Source organism: Gossypium hirsutum, chromosome D08 (assembly GCF_007990345.1).
Source record: "Gossypium hirsutum isolate 1008001.06 chromosome D08, Gossypium_hirsutum_v2.1, whole genome shotgun sequence".
In the NCBI taxonomy this organism is placed as follows: Eukaryota; Viridiplantae; Streptophyta; class Magnoliopsida; order Malvales; family Malvaceae; genus Gossypium; species Gossypium hirsutum.
Genome location: NC_053444.1, coordinates 35849921 through 35857926, shown reverse-complemented (window position 1 = coordinate 35857926; position 8006 = coordinate 35849921).

Genomic DNA, 8006 nt, shown 5'->3' with positions numbered 1-8006 from the left:
TAAGGTTTTCCAAATTTTAAATTTAGGATTATGTGATTTAATTGTAATTTTTTTATTTGTTCTTCTACAAGGGGTGAGTTTTTTTTTTCTTTCATGTTTTCTATCTACCTCAAATGGTATTGAAGAAAAAAAAATATAGATCAATTACAAAGTAACACTAAAATTATAAAGCCAAATTTTGACCGTCATTTCTAATTTGATCAATAATTTTTGAAGGTAATTCCTAAAAAAGGTGGGAACCAAAAGGAAAATCTTTCATCAACTCAACTGAAGTATAAGCAACAGTATTTGTCTCCCTCAAAACCTGTTGAAATTTCACCCTCCAATCTTTTCTACAAAGTTCCTGAATTCCCAGAATCAATCCCCTATTTATCTGTTTTTGGAGCAGACCATTAAGGGCTTCAACAGCTAAAACGAAATCTGATTCAACAATTATATTATTCCATTTAGCAGACTAAGCCAATTGGATACCATCATAAATCACCCATAACTCAGCTTGTTCAACACTACATCTGCCAATATTTCTTCCAATCCCACAAATCCACCTACCATGGTCATCCCTAACCACAGTCGCTGAGGTGGCTAAGCCCAAGCATGAATTTCGTGCCCCATCCGAATTCAACTTAATAGAACCTATAGGTGGGGGATTCCAAGTTCGATCACGGCTTTGTCTTCTAGGATTTCCATCTGAATATCCTGACATTTCTTTAATGGCTTTTGCTCAATACCATGCTGATTGAAGAACGTGTATAGTATTAAACTGTTTTCTTTGGAAAACACAAAAATTCCTTTGTTTCCAAGTCTTTCAGCATATAATACCAAACAAAGTTTGCCAATCGACATCATTAAGAATTATGCCAAATTTATTCATCAAGTTCCCAAACAACCAAGACAACAAAGAACAGGAGAAAAAACTATTCCTTACTTTCAAAGGAATAAGCTGCTCCCACACTTCTCTTGCTTTGCAACAATCTTGAAGTACATGTAAAGTTGATTCTTGAGCACCGTCACACAAACTGCAAGAAGGGTTGTCAACCATACCTTTTTTGCAATGTTCAACGTTAGTGAGTAAACGTTGTTCAAGGACTAACCAAAATTACAAATTACAAATACCGCAAACAATACTTAATTGTAAAGTTCTTTGCATCATACTAATAAGTTGAATTATTTTTTGATTTGCAGGTATGAGATTGATTGAAGAAGTTAAAAAGGGTAAAAGATATCAAATATTATGTGAATAACTTATTGCTTATAGAACATTTTCGGGGCAGAATAATTCCACTCCTATTTTCTACGTTGTAGAATAGTAAAATTATTTTTATTTAATTACGTATGAAAATATTTATCTCTACTTTTTCTTATTTAGTCACCTTTTTTCCATTTGAACACTAAAATAAAGCTATCATTGTTGTTAACCATATACAAAGATAAAAGTTATCTATTCAATAGACAAATTATAATCGCACTTATTATAAATTAACCCATTAAATTAAATTATCAAGACCTTAAATCTCCATTTTCGGACTACAAAACATATTAATTAAAATATAATTATTGTTTAATCTTGATTAATTAGAATTCATAAGAACTTTTTGTTGTAATTAGTTGTAGAATAATTATGATTAAAACATTCGATTAATAGTTGAGTTAAAAAATCCATTTTGATTACATAAATTAAGAAGAAAAAAATATTATCGGAGTTTTTTCTCAACGGAATTTTGAAATCTATATGTTGTTTAATATTTCAAATAGCACTGTTTTGCCCTTGAACTACATCCATTTTCTTAAACTATAGTTCTATTATATTTTATGGCCCTTGTCGTTAATGGTATAAAAAAAAAAACAATTAATCTGAACACACCATATGTCCCCGTTGACTCCTAATGTGCATGATGACGTGGTTGTTGGACATATTAACTATGCGTTGACTAGATCAAAAAAAATTGTAAAAAAATTAAAATCGTAAAAAATATTTAAAAATATATAAAAATTGTGAAAATATTTAAATTATTAAAAATTGTAAAAATTTTTAAAAAAATTAAATTTTTGTCAATAATTATTAAAAATATTTTAAAATTGTAAAAAGCTATTAAAATTATAAAAAAAATTATTTAAATATTTTAAAATTATTAAAAATCATAAATAATTATTAAAAATTTGTAAATAATTAACAAACCAAATTCTTCTTCTTCTTCTTCTTCTTCTTCTTCTTCTTCAACTTTCTCTACAAATTTCAAAAGAATACAAGGAGATTTTCTATGCTATCATCTACTTTTTTTTCTTGATTTATTTCGGCAGTACTGTTTTCAGATTCATGGTGTTGAAATAGTAACAACATATGATTCAATTAAAAATTTGTAAAAATTATTTAAAAATTTTGAAATTGCCGATTAAATGTCACCGGTTCACAATTTTCAAATAATTTTTACAATTTTTTAATAATTATTTAAACTTTTCTTACATATTAGCAATTCCATCACTTATTTCTACTTCTTAGCACTACAACTCTCTCTTTTTTTTTATCTCCTCCTCATCTTCATTCCGTATTCTATATGTACATCTATATATTTAAGAATATTTGGTTTTTAGTATAACGTGCATATATGTAAATATTAATTATTCTTTTACTAATTACGCAAATACTCTTAACAAGGTAGTCTACTTGATTATTAGTCACTAAATTATTTATATCTTGGCCTAAAAAATTGAAATTAAGATCTTCTTGTTATTTTTTAAAGTATACTCAATGGAATTTTTACCACAAAAATTTATAATTTTCACACAAGCCAATTAATACAGTTTTTTTGTAACACCCAATTCGATCACTAGATCTAAGCTGTGGGACGCCACATTCATTGCTGGAGGAACTACAAATAAAATTCTGATCCATTAAATAATTTATACAAGTTAATCCAAATAATACATAAATATAACATGCTATATATTCTTATTGAGGTTATACGAGCTTATGAAAGCTCCTATGATAACCCAAGACTATTTGAGGACAAAAATGAAAAGTTTCAAAAAGTGTCGAGCTGACATCACGACATCAATGGAAGGGGCTTGGTGTCGTGACTACAGGAGTGCAATGTCATGACTTTCAAAATAGTGGTTTAGCGCCGCGGCTTTGAAGGCGAACTCCCTCAAAGTTTACTTTATTTGATTCAACTTGCCAAATTATACAACCCCAAGGACTCAATATGCATTTCTATTCAACTTAAATGATGATCATTTCCGCATTTCAACTCCTTAAAACTTTAAAACACTTATATATGTTATCTAAACAATTCATAAGTCAATTCCATGTAACATTCACTAACCAAAATACGTAGTTGACCATTTTGAAACGTAAAGAACAATACAAACATTTTTTAGTTGAGAATCAATTATCCAAATGTTGCTTCACCTCTCGAGACTTCGAGATCTACTGATACCTGGGCACAAAATAAACAAACCATATGCTAAGCAATAAAGCTTAGTGGTACTTTCATGATTCAAGTTAATATAACATTAGCAATACCAAATGAACATAATCAATGCAAGTTTAACAATTAGCCAATTCATATTCCAATCAATCCAAGAGTTTCAATTAACATATGATGTATGCAAAAGAAATTAAATTAATTAGATTTAAACATATCATTACGAAAGCTGCTTAATAAGCACTCTTCCAATAACTTTGTCATAAGTGTGTTACCCTTATAAGATATATTTAATCTCTTTGGGATAAATATGTTTTCCCAATATGATTCTATTTTATCTCATGGTAACCATTACATCTTCCTTCATGAGAAGTCAATTACTATCAAATAACAATCAAGTCATTTATTAGAAAGACAAATGACTCGTGACCACGTTTTTTTCATCTATCATGTAATGCCAATGAGAGGGTATCATTTACCCATTAGTTGGGTTATGAATTTCACTATTGAAAATGATGATACATACTACAAAAATCGTATACCCAACGTACTAGCTTTCGGTTCCTTATTTATTCAAACTCAAGTTGTTACTTACATCAAAGTATACGAGTCACGCATACATAGTCCATCATCCACTAAGGATTAAGGTATGCCACACTATGAATATCACAAGGGAATAAACCCATAAACAAATCTAGGATCTATTCTACTTGGGTCTCGTTCGATATAATGTTAGTCCAATCAGTTACATTTATGTCTCTATCTTTTGGGAGTCGTCTGCTCCAATGCTCAAGACAAAGCATCTCCCTAATTGGACTTAATAGACAAAATATTAGTCTTTCAACCGATTTTCTCATTTTTTACTAGAATAATGACATGTTTAGGTTCATTTACTAATACAAGTTGTCTTTCCGTATTACGATCCGACCACATAATATGGCTTAATATTAGTTAAATGTTAGATAACTAGTGAGCCAATATTTGCTTCCATTTTACTTTGCGTGCAAAGATTATTAATATAATCAATGGATATTTTATTAAACCAATTTGTTTGAAAATTACAAGTATACTTAGATGAAAATGCTACACTAAAGGTACTAGATCCCAACATCCTTTAATGGTTAGGAATAGCATAAATGTCAGAGACCTAGCTTGCGATTCCTTTCCCATGGCCAAATGTTGAACATATTAGCAATTTTATCATTTGTACTCTTCAAGGAAGAGACACTTACCTCATGAACCTTTGTCAAAGGTTTCATCTTGGTACTAAATTGTAATGTCCCAAAATTGTAACTACCTTTCTTAAATGTTTGAGTTCTTGCAATTTAATCTAATTTTATGATACTTTATTAGAATTTAGTAGAACACCATTTAGCTGTGAAAAGCTAAATATTTTGGTTTTTAATTTCGTAGCTAAGTAGTAGTTGGGCTAAAGAGTTCGTTATAGAGCAACACTATCGAAGAGTCTCCACAATCCATATTTTGTAAATATGTTATCTCTTAGTTTTAGCTTTGGCATGTACTTTGTCCTATAAAAATAGTGGGTCACTTTTATATCGGTTAATTGATAGGTTATTTGACTAAGTTGTGTTAATTGGTTTTAATATTTTTTATATTTTTTATAAGCATGATTTTTTTATAAATGATTTATTATTTGTATGTTTAATTTTTATATTTTAATGCATATTAAATGAAAAATTGATCGAACGGGTTGCTCTGATAACCAAAGTGACGCTTCGAATTTGATCAGACTTTCGAGTCAGGTTTGGGGTGTTACATAAATTAATGAGAGTTTGCAACCATTGTATATATTAAATCTCGCACAACTTTAGAAGTCATATTGATCAATGCTCTCCCACTTTTGGCATCAATCATCTTCCTGTGTCTATAAAAAGCAAACCTTTGTAAAAATATTGAACAAAGGATTGTTCTGTAACGCCATGATGAACCTCTTCTAATATTCATACAATGGTTTGAAATCCTTTTGTCTAATGCTGAAAATCTTCTTTTAGATCTCAAAAAACTTGTCAAGAAATAAACGTGTCACATCTGTCCATGTAGTAATTGATCCAAGTGGCAAGTAAACTAACCATTCTTTAGCTGAATCGGCTAAATGAAAAGGAAAAGTTGAAAGCTTTATCTATTTCACTATCACTCATTGCAGTTTTATGCTTGAACAAATTATGTAGAACTCCTTGAGGTGTTTACGTGGATCCTCATACTACAAACCGTGGATAGTGAAAATTATGTGAATTAAACCTGATCTTAATTCAAACGATGCATCTACATCTAAAAAGTGATGTAAACTAGCCATTGATCTACAGGTGCCTCAACAATTGTCTCAGTGTCCAATTATTGTAAGAATTTAAAGAAAACAAAGAAAAAAACAAAAATAATGGATGAAGGTAACTCACATTTTTATTCAGCAAACATTCAGCATTTATAAAACAATAAAATCAACATCAACATCCCACTTTCTCCTAAACTTAAGCAACATGCAAAATAGCTAACTCCTAAAAACTGAAATAAACGTGGACGTGTTTCAATCCTGATGCAGTTTCTTAACACTCCTCCTTGCTTTAGGAGTTGCAAATACCAAGTCTTGACCTCAGAAGCACAAACTTGTTGTAGGAAATGGTTTGGTTAAAATGTCTGCAATTTGATTTTCTATTTTGCAGTAGACAAGAATCACATCTCCATGCTTCTGTACTTCCCTTAGAAAGAATAGCTTGATATTAAAGTGTTTAGTCTTCCCATGAAACACGGGATTATGAGAGATAGCAATAGCAGCTTGGTTGTCAACAAGAATCTCTGTGCTTTCCTTCTGCTCCAGATCAAGATCAAGTAAAATTTTCCTCAGTCATAAAGCTTGATTACCAGTAGTTGTGACAGCAATAAACTCTGCTTCGACAGTGGATTGGGCTACAGTTTCTTACTTATTTAAGCTCCATGAGAAAACACCAGAGCCAAAAGTAAAATAGTAGCCTGAAGTGCTCCTCATATCATTAATGGAACCTCCCCAGTCACTGTCAGAAAAACCGACTAGCTTGAACTCAATGCCCCTTGTGAACTTAACACCAAAATCACTTGTACCTTTGGCATATCGCATCACTCTTTTGGTAGCCTTAAGATGTAATTCACTTGCACAATGCATGAATCGAGACAAAATACTTACAAAATTCAAAATATCAGGTCTTGTTGCTGTGAAATACATCAAGCAACCAATTAATCTCCTGAAATATCCTTCATCAACTTTGTTAGTACCGTCTTCTTTGCACAACTTCTCTTATGGATTCATTGGAGTACTTACTGCCTTACACTTCTCCATCTGAAACTTCTTCAATATTTCCTTTACATACTTTTTCTGGCAGATGAAAACTTCACGTTGCCTTTGATTAATTCCATGCCAAGGAAATAGGTCATGAACCCAAGATCTATCATTTCAAACACCTTCATCATCTTCTATTTGAAATTTTGAATATGATCTGTATTGTTTCCTGTAACCAGTAGGTCATCGACATATAGTAAGACAATAAGAATGTTTGTATCATTGTGCTTAACATACAAGGTTGTTTCAGATAGATTTTTTACAAATCCCAAATTCAACAAATGTTCATCAATTTTTCTATACCAAGCTCTTGGAGCTTGTTTTAGACCATAAAAAGCCTTCTTAAGAAGATAGACTTTGTTTCTTTCACCTTCCTTCCCAAATCCTTAGGGCTGCTTAACATAAATTTCTTCCTGTAAGACACCATTTAAAAAAGCTGATTTGACATCCAACTGGAATACTTTCCAACCTTTTTGTGTAGATATTGCGAGCAGTAACCTGATTGTGTCCAATCTAGCAATAGGAGCAAAAGTGTCAGAATGATCGAAACTAAAGATTTGAGCATACCCTTTAACCATTAGCCTGGCTTTGTGTTTGTTGAGTGAGTCATCAACATTAAGCTTGGTTCTAATTAACACCAATTGCATTCCTACCTTGAGGTCTGTCCACAAGAATCCAAGTTTTGTTCTTTTCTATCATCGACAACTCCTCCTCCATTGCAGCTATCCATTTTTTATCCTTCTTTGCTTCTGCAAAGTCAGCAGGTTCAAACACAGAAACATTGAACCTTTCATAAATATCTAAAAACAACCTTGTTCCTCTCACGGAAGCATCATCTACTGTTTCATTCTACCAGTCATCTTTTTCTTCCTTACTTGAATCATAAAATTTGAGCTTCAGTTCTGTCATGGTCTGAGCCTTCTTCTCTGCACCATCCCAGCTCCATTCTTTATCCTCCATGAAGTGAACATCCCTACTAATAACAATATTTCCAATTTGTGGCTGAAAAATTTTATAGGCCTTGCTAACAATACTATAACCTATAAATATACTTGGTGAGGCACTCCTATCAAGTTTGTCACGTTTGCTCTATGGAACATGAGTAAAACACAAGCAACCAAATACATTAAGAAATTTCAGAGATGGTTTGTAACTATACCATGCCTCAAATGGTGTTTGTTCCTTCACTGCCTTTGTTGGAAGCCTATTTTGTAGAAACACAGCCGTATTTGCTGTCTCTGCCCAAAACTTCTTTG